Genomic DNA, 21,431 nt, shown 5'->3' on the forward strand with positions numbered 1-21,431 from the left:
TTGTTAAGTGGCCCAGTCATGTCAAGCTGATTGCAACCCCTCAGACTGTAGCACACCAGGCTTCCCTGTCCTTCACTATCTCCTGGAGTTTTCTCAAACTCATGCCCATTGAGTCAATGATGCCATCCAACCATCTCCTCCTCTGTCACCCCCTTATCCTCTTGCCCTGCATCTATCCCAGCATCAAGATCTTTTCCAGTGAGTCAGGTCTTCACATCACGTGGCCAAAGAATTGGAGCTTCAGCTTCAGTCCTTCCAGTGAATATTCAGGGTTGATTTCCTTTAGGATTTACTGGTTGGATCTCCTTGCTGTCCAAGGGACTCTCAAGAGTTTTCTCCAGCACCACAGTTTGAAAGCATCAATTCTTTGGCACTGAGCTTTCTTTTTGGTCCAACTCTCACATCTGTACATAACTACTAGAAAAACCATAGCTCTGACTACACATACCTTTGTTGGCAAAGCGATGTCTGTGCTTTTTAATATGCTGTCTATGTTTGTCATAGCTTTTCTTTCAAGAGGCAAGTGTCTTTTAATTTCATGGTTGCTGTCATCGTCAGAGTGATTTCAGAGCCCAGGAAAATAGAATCTGCAACTGTTTCCTTTTTTCCTATCTATTTGCCATGAAGTGATAGGACCAGATGCCATGATCTTCATTTTTTGAATGTTGAGATTTAAGCCAGCTTTTTCACTCTCCTCTTTCACTTTCATCAAGAGACTCTTCACTTTATGCCATATGGGTGGTGTCACCTGCATATTTGAGGTTATTGATATTTCTCCCTGCATTCTTGATTCCAGCTTATGATTCATCCAACCCAGCACTTCCGTGATGTACTCTGCATAGAAGTTAAATAAACAGGGTGACAATACACAGCCTTGATGTACTCCTTTCCCAATTTGGAACCAGTCTGTTGTTCCATGTCCTGTTCTAGCTGTTGCTTCTTGACCTGCATACAGATTTCTCAGAAGGCAGGTAGAGTGGTCTGGTATTCCCATCTCTCTAAGAATTTTCCTTAGTTTGTTGTGACCCACACAGTCAAGTCTTTAGCGTAGTCAATGAAGCAAAATATATGTTTTTCTGGAATTCTCTTTCTTTTTCTATGATCTAACAAATGTAAGCAATTGATCTCTGGTTCCGCTGCCTTTTCTAAATCCATCTTGTACATCTGGAATTTCTTGATTCACATACTGCTGAAGCCTAACTTGAAGGATTTTGAGCATTACCTTGCTAGCATGTGAAATGAATGCAGTTGTGCGGTTTTTGAACATTCCTTGGCATTGCCCTTCTTTGGATTCGGAGAAGGCAATGGCAACCCACTCCAGTACTCTTGCCTGGAAAATCCCATGGACAGAGGAGCCTGGTAGCCTGCAGTCCATGGGGTCGCGAAGAGTCAGACATGGCTGAGAGACTTCACTTTCACTTTCTTTGGATTGGAGTGAAAACTGACTTTTCCCAGTCCTGTGGCCACTGCTGAGTTTTCCAAATTTGCAGTCATATTGAGTGTAGCACTTTAAGAGCAGCTGAACTGTTTAAAATCGTGTGCACTATCTTTGTTCAGAGTAATGCTTCCTAAGGTCCATTTGACTTCACACTCCAGGATGTCTGACGGTAGGTGAGTGACCACACCATCATGGGTACCCAGGTTATTAAGATTTTTTTTTAATAGTTCTGTGTATTCTTGCCACCTCTTAATCTCTTCTGTTTCTGTTAGGTCCTTACAGTTTCTGTTATATTTTGTGCTCATCCTTGAATGAAATGTTCCCTGGATATCTTCATTTTTTTTTTAAGTGACTTCTAGTGTTTCCCATTCTACTATTTTCCTTTATTTCTTTCATTGTTTATTTAAAAAGGCTTTCTTATCTTTCCTTGCTATTCTCTGCAACTTTGCATTCAGTTGGGTATATTTTTCCCTTTTTGCCTTACTTTTCTCTTGTCTTCTTTCCTTAGATATTTGTAAAGCCTCCTCAGACAACAACTTTGCCTTGTTTCATTTCTTTTTCTTTGGGTGGTTTTGATCACTGCCTCCTGTAAAATATTACAAACCTTCCTCCATAGTTCTTCAGGCACTCTGTTTACCAGACTTAACCCCTTGAATCTATTTATTACCGCCACTGTATACATAAGGAATTTGATTTAGGTTGTATCTGAATAGTGTAGTGGTTTTCCCTACTTTCTTCAATTTAAGCCTGAATTTTGCAGTAAGGAGCTCATGATCTGAGCCACCATGGTGTTGAATGCTTTGCCATGGAAATGAATAGAGATCATTCTGTCATTTTTGAGATTATACCCAAGTACTGCATTTTGGAATTTTTTTTTGTTGGCTCTAAGGGCTACTCCATTTTTTTCTAAGGAATTCTTGCCCACAGTAGTAGATATACTGGTCATCTGGAATCAAATTCTCCATTCCCATCCATTTTAGTTCACTGATTCCTAAGATGTTGATGTTCACTATGGCCATCTCCTGCTTCACCACATCCAATTCACCTTGATTCACGGACCTAACATTCCAGGTTCCTATGCAATACTGTTCCTTAGAGGATTGATCTTTACTTTCACCACCAGACACACCCACATTTGAGTGTCATTTCTGCTTTGATTCAGCCTCTTCATTCTTTCTTGAGCTATTAGTAATTGCCTTCTACTCTTTTCCAGTAGCATATTGGATACTTTCCAGTCTGGGAGACTCACCAAACAGTGTCATATCTTTTTACCTTTAGATACCATGAGGTTCTCCTGGCAAGAACTGGAGTGGTTTGCCATTTCCTCCTCCAATAGCCCACGTTTTGTCAGAACACTATGACCTGTCCATCTTGGGTGGCTGTGCATGGCATGGCTCATTGCTTCATTGAGTTATGCCAGCCCCTTCACCATAACAGGACTGTGATCCATGAAGGGGTCCATGTGCAATGAATACACTCAATTTTGGTATACATTTTGTTGTTTTGAAAATTTTTTTGCACTGATAAGTATAATCAATATTTTAAACATTTCCATAATTTTACCCATGTAAATGGAATCATGAAATATACCATCTATCTGGTCTGGGACTAAATATATCTAGTCCTGTTGTTGAATTATGTTGTTGTGTGCAGCGATAGGTTAGGTTAGGTTTTACCAAGTAGTATTTCTTCATGTTGGTATACCAAAATTTGTTAATCTAGCTACTTGATGGCAGACATTTCTGTTCTATTTTCCAAATTATATTTTTATTGTCATGGAAAACCATATGAAATCTACACTCTTTTTTTTTTAACTTTTTGATTCTTCATTTAAATTTCTATTAAATATTTATTTGTTTATATGAATCATACATTCCCAGCCATAGAATCTCCTCCGAGATCACTACTGTTACAAGGACAGAAACAGTTTCTCAGGTGAGGTGAGGAAGTTGGTGGCTTTCAATAGCACCTCCAACAATGGCTTCTTTGTTGAAATATTTATTGACCAGACAGCACGTGCTAGGTCTTTTGTCCACTGGCTTGTTGAGCTCTATCCTTATAACTAAAGAACCAAGACAGCCTAGTCCATCAGGCAGAGTTAAATTACTTTCAATGGCAAAAGAGATCAACCAATGGACACATAGCCATAGATATCAGGCTTTCGTGCTGAGCTCATGTATTCTCATTAGCTAAGTGAACTCAAACCTAGGAAATGACATGTTAAGAAAACTCAGTCATAGTAGTATACCTGGTAGAAAAATAACAAACACCATCCCCAAAGGAGCCAAAATTGAAGCTTCTTTATCTCCTATAAATGGGACAATCCCAGTTTATACCTGTTGTGTCAGTATCCCAGCAGCCCTAACACTTCCCTCAGGAAGTCTACATTTTTAATGACTTTGTACATCTTGTTCACTGTAAGCACAATATTGTACGTTAGTTCTCCAGAAATGTTGCATTTTGCACATTGTATAACCTGTCAACGGATATTCCCATTTGACAACTACCATCAGCCCCTGGTAGCCCACTGGTCTACTATCTGTTACTATGGCTCTAAATACTTTCTTTTTTAATAAAAAATACTTTTAAAATAATTTTATATTTTCGTTGCATCATGTAACTTGTGAGATCTTAGCTCCTTGACTAGGGATTGAATCTGGGCCCTCAGCAATGAGAGATGGAGTCCTAACCACTGAATCACCAGGGAGTTCTTGAGTTTAACTAACCACTTTATATACTTCCTCATATGAGTGGAATCAAGCAGAATTTGCCTTTCTGTGACTGGCTTATTTCACTTGCAATAATGTCCTTAAGGCTCATCCATTTTGTTGCATATAGTAAAATTTTTTCTTTTTAAAGGCTGAACAATATTTCACTATGTATATATCACATTTTCTTTATCTATATAAATATATAGATGGATATTTGGGTTACCCCCATGTACCACGAATAATGGTACAATGAACCCGGGATTGCAATATCTCTTTGAGATCTTGATTTTAATTCTTTTAGATAAATACCCTTAAGTGTGGTTGCTGGATCAGATGACATTGTATTTTTCAGTTTTTGAAGGCCCTCCATGCTCTTATCTATAATGGCTGTGCCAGCTTACGGTCTCAGTTTCTCCACATTCATGCCAGTACTTGCATGTGTTTTTAAAAATAGCCTTTATAATAAGTATAAAGTGATATCTCAGTGTGGTTTTGCTTTATATTTCCCTGATAATTATTGATATTGAGCACCTTTTATATACTTGCTGGCCCTTCTTTTATCTTCTTCAGAGAATTGCCTATTCAGGTCCAATGCTTAATTTTTAGTTGGGATGTTTTTTGTTTTTCATGGAGGTGTAGGTACTTTTGAGGAGAAGGCAATGGCAACCCACTCCAGTACTCTTGCCTGGAAAATCCCACGAACGGAGAAGCCTGATGGGCTGCAGTCCATGAGGTGGCTGAGAGTCGGACACGACTGAGCGACTTCACTTTCACTTTTCACTTTCATGCACTGGAGAAGGAAATGGCAACCCACTCCAGTATTCTTGCCTGGAGAATCCCAGGGATGGGGAAGCCTGGTGGGCTGCCATCTCTGGGGTCGCACAGAGTCGGACATGACTGAAGCGACTTAGCAGCAGCAGCAGGTACTTTTGTGTGCATGCTAAGTTACTTCAGTTGTGTCCGAACTCAGTGACCCCATGGACTGCAGCATGCCAGTTTCTATCCATGGGATTCTCCAGGCAAGAATACTGGAGTGGATTGCCATGTCCTCCTCCAGGGGATCTTCCCCAGCCAGGGATCAAATCCATGTCTCATTATGTTTCCTGCATTGGCAGGCAGGTTCTTTACTACCAGCGCCCCCAGGGAAGCCTAGTGTTGGAATCCTTGTTTATTTTGGATATTAACTTCTTATCAGATATGTGGTTTGAGAATATTTTCCCATTATATAGGTGGCATTTTCACTTTGTTGATGATTTCCTTTGCTCTGTAGAAACTTTTTATTTTACTTTGTTCCACTTGTCTTCTTTTGTTTTTGTTTCTTGTGCTTTGGTTTTAATATCCAAGAAATCATTGCCAAACCCATGTCATACAGTTTTCCCCCTGTTTCCTTCTAGTAATTTTACAGTTTCAGGCATTGTGTTTAACCTATTTTGAATTGTTTTGTATGTGTGGTGTAAGATAAAAATAAAATTTCATTCCTTTTCTTTACCATATCCAGTAGTTCCAACACTATTTATGGAAGAGACCATCTTTTCCCATTTTGTATTCCTGGCAACCTTGTCAAAGATCAGTTGAGTGTACGTGTATGAGTGTGTGTTTTCTGGGCTCTCTCTTCTGTTCCACTGGTCTATATGTCTGCATGTCAGTATCATACTGTTTTAATGACTGCAGCTTTGTAATATGTTTTGAAACAAAGAGGTGTGGTTCCTCCAACTTTGTTTTTCTTTCTCAAGATTGTTTTAGCTATTCAGAGTCCTTTGTGGTTGCATATGATTTTTTTGACCATTTTTCTAGTTCTTTAAAAATATGTCTTGGAACCTGGGAATTCATTGTCTGTTCATATCATTTTTGGTGGTATGGATATCGTAACAACATTAGCCTTCCAATCCATGAATATGGCATGTTGTTCTACTTCTTTGTGTCTTCTTTAATGTTTTTCATCAGTATTTTGTAGTTTTCAATGTAGAAGTTTTCCCTCTCTGTGATTCATTCTAAGTATTTTATCTTTTCTTAATTTCCTTTTGAAGTTTTCACTGTTAGTGTATGGAAACATAACTGTAATGGTGCTCAGCAGTGTCTCTGGGTTCAGTAATAGGAAACTAGGGCAGGTAGTGGTGGTTGGTAGTGCCAGGAGTGTGCACAGACTCAGCTGTGAGGCTGTAGGTAAATGCACAGGGGCAGTGGAGTGTGCATCATGACAAGGATAGGGCTTGTGTTAAAATCTGGGTCTGATCTCAGGCACAGGTTCAATTGCTGATGTCAGAGCTGGTAGCAGGTCTGCACCTGGCTTCAGGACCAGGGCTAGCTTAGCTGTATGCATGATGGTTGTGCTGAGTTCCAAGGAGGCACTAGCTGTCATGGGTTCTATTAGGGAGGGTGGAGGGACTTAGCACCAGGAGTCTGAGACCTTGAAACCCGTGAGACCTTCTGTGGTGAGAGCTGTGGGCATATGCAGTAGTTGTGCTGGCTGTTGGTTTCCTCCACAACTTTCCCTCATTTTAATTCATGCTACTGTTAGGGGAAACACACTGACTGAAATTGCCCACCTTGGCCAGGCACCATAGTAACCATTTGTGTGAGTTATTTTACAATAGGAGGTCCTGTACGAAACATGGTACCAGTAAGACACCATCAACCAGAAGAATTTGGGAAAGATCAAAAGGAGATTGCTGCATGTCCTACCACCTCCCAGAATCGTCAGTGGCATCCATCTTGGCTGAGCAGGGCATGCACTACCAGGAAGGACCCTGAGTCAGAATGACTGGCCAGAGACAACCCAGAAACTAACCTCATCACCATAAAACCTGAGACAGTGAGTCACGTGGCAGAGCAGTTCTCCTGCGTTCTCTGACCCTCCTGCTTTCTGTCCTGCCACCCCTTTCCAATAAAGTCTCTTACCTCATCAGCATGTGTGTCTCCTTGGATATTTCATTTCAAGTGTTTGACTGGCGCCCCCTTTTGGCCCTGGAAGGGCTGCCCCTTCCTGCAGTACTACCGTGTTGCTTCAGTTTTTTAACTGGACTCCTGAGCTCTGTCAAAGCTATTTTCATTAACATCTGCCTGTTCAATGGTTGTTGTTTTTTGTTTTTTTTTTTTTTTTTTCATTGGAAAGATAGAGACTGGGATCTCTTACTAAACCATCCTGCTAACATTACTCTGTATATGTTTTAGAATCAGTTTCTCACTTTCTACATACTTCCTGCTTGGTATGTACATGCGTAATCATTCACTTCAGTCATGTCCAACTCTATCTGGCACTGTGGACTGTAGCTCCCCAGGCTTCTTTGTCTATGGGATTCTCCAGGCAAGAATACTGGAGTGAATTGCCATGCCCTCTTCTAGGGGGTCTTCTCGACCCAGGGATTGAACACACATCTCCTAAGTCTCCTGCATTGGCAGGCAGGTTCTTTACCATTAGCACCACCTGGGAAGCCCCCTGCTTGGCATATAAATCAAGATTGCATTGACTCTAAAGATCAATATAATTGAAATCTTATTGAGTCTTTAAATATGTAAGCATAGTATATGTCTCCATTTCTTTGTGACTTTTACTTTATTTAGAAATTAATGTTTTGTACTTTCCATTTTACAGGTTTTACACATATTTTATTAATTCCCTCCCAAAATATTTTATGTTTTTGGTGCTATTGTGAATGATATTTTACTTTGATTTTTGAATTGTTTCCAGTATGTAAAATACACATAATTTTTTATATATTGACTTGTAGTTTATGAATGTGCTAAACTCACTTACATGCACTAGTGGTGTTTTTGTGGATTCTTTGGGTTTTTCTCTGTATATTATAATTTTATTCTGTGAGGAAGAGAGTTTGATTTTTTTTTCCCTTCCAACTGTAGCTTGTTTGCATTATTTCTTGCCTTATTGCACTTGTGAGAGCTTCCAGTCCAATGTTGAACAGAAATGGAGACTAGGTGACTTTCCCTTATCCTTGATCTTATTAGGGGGAATAATTCAGCCTTTGTTCATTAAATGCAGTGTCAGCTGAAGTCTTCTTTGTTATTTTTGATGCCATTTGTTAGATGGAGACTATGTTCTCCTATTACTATTGTACTGAGAAATTTAATGGATGTTTAGTTTTTTCTATTTCTTTTCTGCATGATTTGATACATAGTTTTACCTCTTCCTTTCCAGTCTGTATTTCTTTTTTATTATTTTGTTTTACTGGTCAGAACTGTCAGGAAAATGTTCCAAAAAAATTATAAAAGTGGACATCTTTGCCTTCTTCTCGATTTTAGGAGGAAAGCATTCAATCTTTTCCCATTAAGTATTCAGTTAGTTAGTATTGCCATTAAGTATTCAGTTAGTAGGTAGTTTTGTAAGTATAGCTCATAATGTTGAAGAATACTTTTCTTAGTTTATGGATGTGTATTATGAATAGTTCAATTTAAAAAAATTATTTATTTTTAATTGGAGGATAATTGCTTTACAATATTTGTTGGTTTCTGCCATTAATCAATGTAAATCATCCATAGGTATAAATATGTCCCCTCCCTTTGGAACCTCCCTCCCACCTCCCACCCCATCCCACACCTCTAGATGAATGTTTTGATTTTAAAACATATTTTCTGCATCTGTTGAGGTGATCATATGACTTTTCTCCATTATTCTGTTAATGTGATGGATTACCTTGATTGACTTTGAATGTTGAACAAAACATGCATGTCCGGGATAAAGATCACTTTGTCTTTATGTGCCATTTCTTTTATGTGTTGCTGGGTTTGATTTGCTAATGTGTTGATTTTTGTGAGTAAATGTTTATGAATGGTATCAGTCCATAGTTTTCTGGTAATGTTTTTTCCTAAAAATATATGAGGAAATACTTGCCTCAAGTAATGAGTTGGGAAGGTTCCTTTGTTCTCCATTTTCTTAAAGTATTTATATAGGATTGTTATTATTTCTTCTTTAAATATATAATAAAATTCCCCTCTTTAATTTTGTGGGCCTGAACTTTCTATGTGTGATGGTTTTATTAAAGTTTATCTTTCTTAACAGATATATGGCTATTCAGATACTCTCTTTTGCATTGAGTCACTTTATGTAATTTTTGTCTTCAAGAAAAGTGGCCAATTCATTAAGCCATCCAATTAATTGGCACAATTTATTTCTAGTGCTTTCTTATTTTTATATGTGTGGATCTATAAAGACATCCCTTCTTTTATTTATTATGGTAATTTTTGTCATTGCTTTTTAAATAAGTGATACACATTTATCAAATTTTTTGAATTTTCAAAGATCCTTGTTTTAAAGGTCATTGATATTCTTTTCTCTCTCTTTTTTGGCTGTACTGGGTCTTCATCACTATAGCAAGTAGAGACTGTCTACTTGCAGAGGGTGAACTCTAGGATGTGCAGTCTTCAGTAGTTGCAGTACATGGGACTTAGGGCACGGAGGATTCAGTAGTTGCAGCTCCCAAGCTCTAAGAGTGGGAGTTTAGTAGTTCTGGTGCACATGCTTAGTTGTCCTGCGTCATGTGGGTCTTCCCAGACCAGAGATCAGACTCATGTCCCCTGCATTGGTAGGCCAATTCCAAACCGAGAGAACCACCAGGAAAGTCTGGTATTCTTGATTATTTATTTGTTTTCTACTTCGAGATCATCAAACTTTCTTTTTGTACTGAATTTGTTAGTAAATATAGTACAGTATTTAGTACAAAAAGCAATTCAAACATCATTACCTTGTTTCTCATTTTAAATGGATTGCTTATATCATTTTACCATCAAATATGGCGTTTGCTGAGTTTTTTTATAAATGCCTTTTATCATGATTATGAAGAATTCTTTATTCTTATTTTTAAAGTTTTTTCTAAATCACAATAACTTCTTAGTATTATAATACTGTTTATTTCCTTTATCAGTTAAGAGATCAGTCAATTTTTCTACTTCAGTCCGTGTATGTTTCTGAACTAGGTACGAGTCTGTTTCCCCAATTACAGTAAAGCCAATCTATTGACATCAGGTTGTGGTGAAGGAAAGTGCAGTGTTTATTATAGGGCACCAATAAAGGAGTCCTGGAGAAGGGAATGGCAACCCACACCAGTGTTCTTGCCTGGAGAATCCCATGGACAGAGAAGCCTGGCAGGCTACAGTCCATGGGGTCACAATGAGTCGGACATGACTGAGTGACTAATGCAATGCAACACAATAAAGGAGTCGAGGTAGCTAGTACTTCAGAGGCCCGAACTCCCCAAAGGGTTTCTGGGAAAGGTTTTTAAAGACAGGTTGAGGGAGGAGGGTTTTTAGGATATGTGATCAGCTGGTGGACATTCTTGTGATTGGTTGGTACTGAGGTAATCTAGAGTTAACATCAACTGTCTGGTTCCAGAAGGACTGGAGTCTACATTATTGTGGGAAACATACAGTTAATTTCTTCCACCTGATGGGGAGGTTCGATGCATGATACAGGATGCTCGGGGCTGGTGCACCGGGATGACCCAAAGGGGTGGTATGGGGAGGTAGGTGGGAGGGGGGTTCAGGATGGGGAACATGTGTACACCCGTGGCAGATTCATGTTGAAGGAAAAGCCTAGGAGACAGGTTTTTCTACATACAAGAGACATGTGGAGGACATGGTAGGGAGTGGTCTGTTCTGGGAAGACCTCTAAGGGTTCTGCTTGGTTGTATTTATGCAGTTTATTATATATATTTGTAATACTAGGCTATGTTTGCATTAGAATAAAATAAACTAAAATATATATAGTTTTACACTTAGTTATATATATGTGTGTGTGTGTGTGTGTGTATGTGTATATATATGTATATACATATACACATGCACCTGGAGAAGGGCATTGCAATCCACTCCAGTATTCTTGCCTACACACATATATATATCTCCTACCTCTTGGACCCCCTCCCCCACTACCATCACCAGTTCCACCCCTCTAGGTCTCTAATGACCCTCTAGGTCATCAGAGAGTGCCAGGCTGGGCTCCCTGTGCTATATAGTAGCTTCCTGCTAGATGTCTATTTTACACATAAAAAATATGGAATGCTTCACAGATTTATTTGTCATCCTTGTTCAAGGGCCATGCTAAGCTCCTCTGTATTGTTGCAGTTTTAGTATATGTGTGGCAAAAGCAAGCACTCTCTCTCTCTCTCCTTTTAAAATATCTATTTAGTTACTTATTTTCAGCTCTGTTTGGTCTTAGTTGTGGCACAAGGGATATTTTTATGGCAGTTTATGGGAACTTTTGTTGCAGTTCATAGGCTTCACTCTAGTTGTGGCACACAGGTTTTAGGTCCCCACAGCATGTGGCATTCTACAACCAGGGATCAAACCAGCGTCCCCTGCATTGGAAGTGGGTTCTTAACCACTGGAAAACCAAGGAAGTCCCATCAAGGTCTCTCTTACTTAGGGGCTTCCTCAGTAATCTTATCCCTTGCTCTTTATTTTTTCTCATGGATCATTAGTCCAAATGGTTTAGATATCTCTCTGATTTAGTATATTCCTTCCATGCTTCTTCTGAAAGAGTGTAGAAAAAGCTTACCCCTCATGAGTTGAGTGTGGAAGATGTTCCTGAGTCTGGGCCAGCCCTGTGTGTCTGCTCAGAGCTGCCTTTGTGGTAGAAGCAGTGATGATTTGAATCTGGGCTGGTCCTGCTATCATCAGTAGGGCCTGGCCACCTGACTCTGCTGTGTTGCTCATGCCAATTTCTGTGTTCTTGGTGTCCACATGCATGAAGCTGTGTGCAGCTCTGCAAACTTTACAAGTGGGACCTATTTATCTAGCAAAGTAGTCAGTTAGCAGTTACCTCAGTAATCTAGGAATGGACAAGATGAATCCATCCATATATTTTCTACAGTGTCCTCTGAATGGACGATGTGTTTCTGTCAACTCTTTCCTGTGCTGAGCACCCCTCAGATCTGCTGAGTTCTGTGCCTTCCTGAGGAGTCCCTCTTGGGGCACATAAGAGAGCATCTGTCCTTCCGTGTGCACAGCTTCAGATGACTGGGTTTGATGCCCTGACTGGGTATCCTATGTTCTGAGTCCATGAGTATTGCCAGTCTAAGAATGAGGGGAGATACGTTACAGCACTGGAACTGTAGTCAATGTAGTAGAATATTTTTCAAAAGGAAATCGGAAGGAAACTTCCAGGTATGATGGCAACACAGAAGCAGTGGGTGTATATATGCCAGTCTTCATTGGAAACATGAAGGCAAGCCCTGTCCTCAACTATTGCCTGATTCTGGACTTTTCCTTTTGGGGGGCTTGTCTCAGTCCTGTTGCCTCTGTCTTGGCACTCAGAGCTTGCACCCATCTCTCTGTCTGACTTTCTGGCTACCAGGTCTTGATAGATAGGGCAATATGTCCTTCTGCCTGGAATCCCCAATAGATTCCTATGGGCTGGGTAGGAGATTCACCCCCAAAACACTGTTTCAGGGAAGTTTGAGAATGTCTCAGTGCAAGATCCTTAGATAAATACATGGCTAGAGAGCATCTCCCTCCTGCATTGGGGTTCCTGTTCCCTGTGTAGGGTGATGATGCCTCTGAAGCTTCAACTATGGTATCCCTCTCCCTTCCTCCTGCTGCCTTCACTGAGCATCTTCCACTTGAATTCTTCTTCTTCATAAACAGGCAGATGGACATAGGACACCATGAGACTTTGTGTTCTCAACAAAGGAGACCCAGACAGGGATTTGGGGGTACGTAGGGAATTAGAGAGGTGATGTCAGGTGCTGAAGTGAGGAAATAAGGACAGTGAACACCCAAGTAAGAAAGGCCACAGAGGTGAGCAGGTGGAGCTCAAGGCCCCTGGAGGCCTTTAAGAGAGAGTGTGGAGCTCACCTCTGAGGAGACACACCAGCAATCAAGGAGTCTGGGGTCTGTAGTGTCTGCGGGTTGCCCTGTGGGCACGAATCCCCACACTTTCTACTGAGCTCTGTTCAGCAAGCTCCCAAGTGCTGGAGAAATCCACCAAGCTGGAAGGGCAGATGCTGGTGTTTGAGGAGGGGAGTGTCGGCAGTGGGGGATTATCCCACAGCTGCAGGTGAACTCAGGTTGGCCTAGGTGGAGGTGAGGTGGGGCTTCTATGATCTCAGAGGGACATTCATGTGAGAATCAGAGATCAAACGCCACAAATTTTTGATAGTTACCTTTCCACCCATCTGAGGTTTTGGATGTCAGACAGAAAAGGATTTGGGAGAAATCAGATGCCACCTTTTCTACTAACCCAGATTAGATAAGGGTGCTATAGTTTGGAGGGAGGCAGGGTGAGGGGAGGGGGAAGTGGGAAATATGGAGGTGTCTCCCCAGCAGACCCAGGAGTTCTGTGCAGCTGAGCAAGAGCCTAGAGACAGACTCTCTGTCCCAGGAGGACCAACTACCCCTCACTCATCTTTGCCACATCCTTGGATGGATCCCTATAACAACTTTACACTCACTGCAGAGCAGGATGAGTCTATATTCAAGACATTGTAAGAGGCACCTAACTCATAGGGGTGGCAACTGTCCTCTCAGAAGGCCTGGAGCTTTTATGTCTGTTAGGTGGGAGGCAGAGGTAGAATACACATCCTGTGTCAGATGAAGAGAAGGGGCCCTGCTCCAGGACCTGCTTACACATGCTCAACTCAGCTCCCACAGAGACAGGTCTCCATCTTAGAAGCACCCTCAGCCAGAGCCTGGTGGGGGTGGAGTGGTGGGCAGAGACAAGGGCCCAGTGTCATCTGGGGCAAGGAGACCTCCCCACATCCCCAAGGTCCCCTCCACAGGGAGAAGCAGCAGCTCTGAATCACCTAGGGGACCTGTCCTAAGCCTCCTCACCCTGAGGACCTTAGAGATTCCCTGCCCTAGACCCAGCCCTGTGGGGTAAGCCCAGCAGACTCTTTTCTGGAGGAGAGCTGTTGGGTGGGAAGAAGCTCTTAGAGAGGGAGTGGGGGTCAGGTGAAGAAGAATCAGATAGCGTGAGCATAGGGCCTGGTTCGTGGACAGGCAGCAGAGACACAGGAGGAGCAAGAATCTCCAGGCCCCTAGATGTTCACTCTGAGGGTGTAACCCAATTCACCTTGTATGTGGAAGCAGCTAAGTCCACAATGGGGGCTGGCATTAGGATCAACTGAGGCCCAAGGAGTGACAGAGTTTAGCACGTGAAACTTGACCCTTTGTTCTTCCTCTCCTTCAGGCACTTAGGACAGGGGCCCTTCTCACCTGTTATTTTATTTTGTCCTCTCCCCAACCTTGAAGATTGGAGGTGGTTCGATTTTATAAATGGCAATAGCCCAAAGAAGGACTGTAATACGTGCACAGTCACAGGGGGAGGTAGCCAAGCTCGTCTCCCCAGCATGGATGGGTGGGGAAAGTTCTGTCTCTTCAGCAGATGCTTTACCCACTCTGAGCCTCAGATTCTCCCCTGTCAGGTGAGGATGATTACTCCTACCCCTCAAGGTTGCTGGGAGGAATAAAATTTAGAGAATGATGCATGTGACCCGTGGATCTTGATGACAGAAATGATTGACACTCTGGCTGATGTAATGATCATTATCCATGTCCCCACCTGTTGAATTTGTGGAGGAGCATCTGACAGCACTGAAATCCAGCTGCAGTAGGAAGGCACACTGGTGGTCTCCACTATGGCCATGTCCTCTCCCGCACCCACAAAGCCCCATCTCCAGTGAGTAAGCACTCTCCTGTGAATTGCAGGGCTTTTTATTGCTGGAATCCTCTATAATCAGACACCTAGACATGGCAGGTTGCTAACATTACTTAGGGATCAGGCAAGTGGCCTCCTTGGGTTCCTGGCAAGGATGGCTCTATCAACAGAGAGAACTTGAGTATATTTTATTCTGTAAGAGAAGGTACAGAAACCTGGTGAGGCCTTAGGGGTGGATGTGACAATTAGCTGCACTGCACAAGGGGAGGGGCCTTCAGGTTGTTTGGAGGGAGGCCTCTGGATGTGAGCACGTAAAGGTCGATACTTCCCAATGAGGCTTTCTCTGATGGAACAGAGATTGTGGGGTTTCCCTGGAAGGCTGTGGGCAGTCTTCTGGGATACAGTGGGGGACTGCTGAGGACCACCTGGCAGGGCTCTGGAGTGATACCTGGGAGCCTCCTGGGATGAGCTGATCCCTGTCTGCTTCCTCCCTCTGGCCCTTGGACACTTAGAGCTGAAGCAGCTGCTTGTTCCCACCACCTCTAGGGCAGCAGAGAGAGGATTGACCTTGGGCATCGACTGATCCTCGACTCTGGGCATCCCAGGCCTGGGGAGGGCAGGAGGGCAGCTTTTGGAAGCAGCTACCTCTTTTAGGCATGTGAGACCTGTTGGGTCCAGGGAACAAGGACAAATGTGGGTGTTAGATGGGGTAGAGTAGGGACTTGAAGCACTAGGGAAAGAACTGATGTTTGGAGAAGGGAAGGACTCAATGTGAATGAATTACAGAAGAGTCAGATTCCTGTGCTGGAGAGGGTGGAGTCAGGGAGGCCAGTGCTGAGGGCCTACCTCCAAAGGCAGGTGATGTCAACAGAGTCAGGAGGACCTGGAGGGTCCCAGGCCTGTGACCAGGCAGAGCCCAGTCAGGGCCAGCTCAAGAGCTTCAGGGCTGAACTGAGTTTTCCTGCAGGATCCTTTCCCACACTGTGGGTGTTGGCCCCTTCCTCTCTACCTCCTCATTCATGAGGTTCTTTTTGCTCCCAGGTTCCCGGGGAAGAGCCAGGGTGTAGAGAAAATGATGCCCTCCACTTCCTAGTGGCCTGAGCAGACCCCTGACATCCCCGCCCCACACAGGCACATTCACACACAGCCTGACCCATCAGAGCACTGACAGCATCCTGCTTATCCTCCGCTGTCAACTTCTCATCAACACAGCTCTTCAGGGTATCAGCAGTTTCCAGTACATCAGTTTTGGTTATACTTTTCAACTTGTTCAATATAGGCCTCATGGCTTCCCGATATGAACAGGTCAACAGTGTCCCTCAAGTCTGGGCAGATGTCATCACACTCTGAAACAGAAAGATAAGGGGACACTCCCTGTAAGGCACTCATCAGAACACCCTATTCCCTTCGTGCTCCCAAGAGGCTCATTCCTGCCCTGGGAAGGTGTCAGAACGCTTGGGGAGCCCAGGTCACAGCCACTCACTTCCACCCCCGATAAAGAGCAAGGCAGCGCAGAGCAGCAGGAGAGCTCCAGCCCGCGTCATGGTGCCGGTAGCAGGTGCTCCCTATGCTCCTGGAGCCCTTTTATGCCTGTGCTTGTCCTCACCCCAGGGGACTGTGTCTCATGCTTCCTTTTTTCAGAAGATATGCCAGGCCACAGCCTGAAGGTGCCCGGAGCTGCATAGGAGGAGCTGTGTGTGTTGGCAAGATGCTAGTCCTTGAGTCCACAGAGGGCATTGGCTCAGTCTCCTCCCTTCTGGAGGGCTCTGTGGGAGGGGCAGCTGACTCAGGAAGCTTAACAAGTGAAAATCCCCAGGTTGACCAATAAGGACAAAAATGCTCCTAAATCATGCCTCCTGAATGATGGCCAGTGGTAGCCTGTCAGTACAATATGTGACCTTGAAGACAGGATCGTGTGGACTTTAGCAGTTTACAGTTAGATCAGTGATTAGTGAATTGTCTCACAGGTGTTAGTGCCAGGCAGGCCCGAGCACAAGCCCTGAGCCCCTGGTCAGACTCTGGTGGCTCCTGTCCTGCTGTTGTCACTGTGTCCTTCATCTTTTCAGTGGCCTTTGTTGGACCACTTCCCTGAATCAGTATCTGGAGCCTGGAAACTTCTTCTATGTGCTGGCCCAGAAATTTCTATTTTTCTCTTGGCCAGGTCCTATTACCTGGCAACTTTAATAGCACCCCATTCTACACTGCAATATTGTTTGCAACTTCTTTTTTCTTTTAAATTAAACTTTATTTTTATATTGGAGTATAACCATGTATGGATGTGAGAGTTAGACTGTGAAGAAGGCTGAGCGCCGAAGAATTGATGCTTTTGAACTGTGGTGTTGGAGAAGGCTCTTGAGAGTCCCTTGGACTGCAAAGAGATCCATCCAGTCCATTCTGAAGGAGATCAGCCCTGGGATTTCTTTGGAAGGAATGATGCTAAAGCTGAAACTCCAGTACTTTGGCCTCCTCATGCGAAGAGTTGACTCATTGGAAAAGACCCTGGGAGGTCTTGGGAGGGATTGGGGGCAGGAGGAGAAGGGGACAACAGAGGATGAGATGGCTGGATGGCATCACTGACTTGATGGACGTGAGTCTGAGTGAACTCCGAAGTTGGTGATGGACAGGGAGGCCTGGCATGCTGCGATTCATGGGGTCGCAAAGAGTTGGACATGACTGAGCGACTGATCTGATCTGATAACCAATTTACAGTGTTATGATCATTTCAGGTGGAGTGTAAAGGGACTGAGCCATATATATATGCACAACTATCCATTTTTTCCCCAAATTCCTCTCCCATCCAGGATTGGGCACTGTTTCCTTTGCTTTAGAGTTGATCCTCATTGGTTATCTATTTTATTTCTTTAAAATTTATTTATTTTTTTATTGACAGATAAATGCTTTACAATGTGTGTTGGTTTTTACCATACATCAACATGAATCAGTCATAGGTAAACACTTGTCCCCTCCCCCTTGAACCTTTCTCCCACCTGACCACCCATTCTACTCCCCTAAGTTTTCCCAGAGCACCAGGATGCACTCCCTGCTCTATACAACAACTTCCCATTAGCTATCTATTCACACATGGTAATGTATGTATTTCAGTGCTACTTTTTTTTTTTAATTTTATTTTATTTTTAAACCTGAAACACTATTAGTTTTGCCAAACATCAAAACGAATCCGCCACAGGTATACATACGCTCCCCATCCTGAACCCTCCTCCCTCCTCCCTCCCCACACCATCCCTCTGGGTCGTCCCAGTTCAGTGCTACTCTTACAGTTCATCATACTCTCTACCTCCTTGTGTCCACAAGTCTGTTCTCGATGTCTCAGTCTCTATTCCTGCCCAGCAAATAGGTTCATCAGTACCATTTTATAGATTTTATATGTGTGCATTAGTACATAATATTTGTTTTTCTCTTTCTGACTTGCTTCACTCTGTATAATGGACTCTAGTTTCATCCACCTCAATATAACTGACTCAGATGTGTTCCTTTCTATGGCTGAGTAGTATTCCATTGCATATATATATATACCACAGCTTCTTTATCCTTGAATCTGCCGCTGGACATCTAGGTGGCTTCCATGTACTAGGTATTGTAAATAGTGCTGCAGTGAACATTGGAGTATATGTGACTTTTTCAATTATGATTTTGTCAGTGTATGTGCCTAGTAGTGGGATTGTTGGGTCATGTGATAGCTTCATTTCTAATTTTTTAAGGATTCTCTATAGTGTTCTCCATAGTGACTGTATCAACTTACATTGCCACAAACAGCACAAGAGGTTTCCCTTTTCTCCACATGCTCTCCAGATTTTTTGTAGATTTTTTGATGATGACCATTCTGAATGGTGTGAAGTGATATCTCATTGTAGTTTTGCACTTATCTAATACTGAGTAATGTTGAGCATTTTTTCATGTATTGATTAATTTATAGTATGGCTTTTTTGGAGAAATGTCTATTTAGATCTTCTGCCCATTTTTTGATTACGTTGTTTGTTTTTCTGATGTTGAGCTAAATGAGCTGCTTGTATATTTTGGAGATTAATCCTTTGTCAGTTGCTTCATTTACAATTATTCTATCACATTCTGAGGGTTTGCTTTTCATCTTGTTTATGGTTTCCTTTGCTGTGAAAAAGCTTTTGACCACTTAAGTGGTTCCCATTTGTCAATTTTTGTTTTTATTTATGTTACCTAGGAGGTGAGTCATAGAGGATCACACTGTGGTTTATGTCAAAGAGTTTTCTGGCTGTGTTTTCCTCTAAGAGTTTTATAGTTTCTGGTCTTCCATTTAGGCTTTTAATCCATTTTGAGTTTATCTTTGTGTATGGTGCTAGGCAGTGTTCTAATTTCATTCTTCTATAATACACGTTGCTGTCCGATTTCCCTAACATCACTTATTGAAGAGGCTATTTCTTCATTGTATAGTCTTGCCTCCCTTGTCAGAGATAAGCTGCCCATAGGTGTGTGGGTTTATTTCTGGGCTTTTATCTTGTTCCATTGTTCTATATTTTTCTCTTTCTGCCTGCACCATATTGTCTTGATGAGTGTAGCTTTGTAATATAGCCTGAAATCAGGAAGATTGATTCTTCCAGCTATATTCTCCTTTCTCAAGATTGCTTTGACCATAAGAGGTCTTTTGTGTTTCCATATGAATTTTGAAATTTTTTGTTCTAGTTCTGTGAAAAAAGCAATTGGTACTATGATAGGAATTGCATTAAATCTGTAGATTGCTTTCAGTAGTATAGTCATTTCCACAATTTTGATTCTTCCCTTCCAAGAACATGGTATATCTCTCCATCTGTTTATGTCATCCTTGATTTCTTTCATCAGTGTCTTATAGTTTTCTTTATACAATTCTTTTGTCTCCTTAGATAGGTTTATTGCTAGGTATTTTATTCTTTTTATGTCAATGGTGAATGGGATTGATTCCTTAATTTCTCTTTCTGAGTATTCATTGTTGCTGCTGCTACTGCTAAGTCGCTTCAGTTGTGTCCAACTCTGTGCGACCCCATAGACGGCAGCCCACCAGGCTCCTCTGTCCCCGGGATTCTCCAGGCAAGAATACTGGAGTGGGTTGCCATTTCCTTCTCCAATGCATGAAAGAGAAAAGTGAAAGTGAAGTCGTTCAGTTGTGCCTGACTCCCAGCGACCCCATGGACTTCAGCCCACCAGGCTCCTCCGTCCATGGGATTTTCCAGGCACGAGTACTGGAGTGGGTTGCCATTGTTAGTGAGCAGGAATACAGAAGATTCCTGTGTATTGATTTTGTATACTGTGACATTACTAAATTACTGATTAGCTCTGTTAATTTTTTGATAGTATTTTTAGGGTTTTCTGTGTATGGTACCATATCATCTGCAAACAGTGAGAGTTTTATTTTTCTTTTCCAATCTGGATTACTTTTATTTTGGTTTCATCTCTGAATGCCATTGCTAGGACTTCCAAAACTGTTGGGTAATAGTGGTCAGTGTGGGCACCCTTGTCTTGTTCCTGATCTTAGAATGAATGCTTTCAGTTTTTCACCATTGATAATAATGTCTCCTGTGGGTTTATCATACATGGCCTTTGTTACGTTCAGGTAAGTTCCTTCTATGCTGATTTTCTGGAGAGTTCTTATAAATGGGTGATGAATTCTGTCAAAAGCTTTTTCTGCATCTGTGGAGTTTATCATGGCTGATTCATGTTGATTTGACAGAAAACGACGAAATTCTGTAAAGCAATTATCCTTCAATTAATAAATAAAATTTTAAAATTTGTTAATATGATGTATCACATTGATTGATTTACATACATTGAAGAATCCTTGTATCTGTTAGATAGACCCAACTTGATCATGGTGTGCCATGCTTATCCATTTTAAATATAGTAGTGTGTACTTCTCCAACCCAAACTCCCTAACTATGCCTTACCCTCATCATTCCTGCTGGCAATTGTAAGTTCATTCTCTAAGTCCATCAGTCTCTTTCTGTTTTGCAGATAAGTTCGTTTGCATCATGTCTTTTTAGATTCCACATATAAGAGATGTCATAGGTTATTTCTGCTTGTTTGTCTGACTTACTTCACTCAGTATGACAGTTTTTAGGTCCATCTGTTTTCTGCAACCTCTTTTGACCCTTGGGTGTCTCCGTACTGTTTCCACCATCTCCTCTCCAGACCCCCCAGTTGAGGAAAAGCCAAGCCCCTTCTAGGCCACAATCTTTGGGCCAGTTGCACAACCAGCCCTGTGCTGCTGCTGCCTCTATGAACATATATCTACCTTTCTCTCCTTGCTGAATGCCTCCTTTCTGCTTCTTGACCTGACCAAGTGTGCTCCTGCAGCAGGGCCTTTGTACATGAAGCCCTCCTGGCCTGGAAGGCTCTTGCTCCTGTGGTGGTGTGATGCATTGCCTTATCCTCAGGTATCTTCAAGTATCACAGGGCACAGATTTCCCCCGACTATTGAGCCCTATTATCAAAGCAATCTGCCCTCTCCTCCCCTCACATCCTTCTGTCTTCTCCCCCTGCTTCATCTTCGCCCAGAGCGCTTCTTCCTTTGGAGTCACTGTCTTTCACTCCCTCTTAGGTGATGAAGAGCTGCAGGAGAGTGAGAGCTGTGCTGTGTGCTGCTGCATCCCCAGGACTAGGAGAGGGCCCAGCATTTGGCAGATGTTGCACAGTGTTTGTTAGAATAATGGCA

The 21,431-nt window shown here is 42.4% G+C and overlaps 1 non-coding gene across 1 annotated transcript; it reads right to left on the reverse strand.

Moving 5' to 3' along the window:
- Positions 1-11,146: 11,146 nt before the first annotated feature.
- Positions 11,147-11,251, reverse strand: LOC112580519. Its single transcript, XR_003104913.1, has one exon. It is a non-coding gene; the product is annotated as a U6 spliceosomal RNA (small nuclear RNA).
- Between the last annotated feature and the right edge of the window lie 10,180 nt (positions 11,252-21,431).

Source organism: Bubalus bubalis, chromosome 18 (assembly GCF_019923935.1).
Source record: "Bubalus bubalis isolate 160015118507 breed Murrah chromosome 18, NDDB_SH_1, whole genome shotgun sequence".
NCBI classification, from domain to species: Eukaryota; Metazoa; Chordata; class Mammalia; order Artiodactyla; family Bovidae; genus Bubalus; species Bubalus bubalis.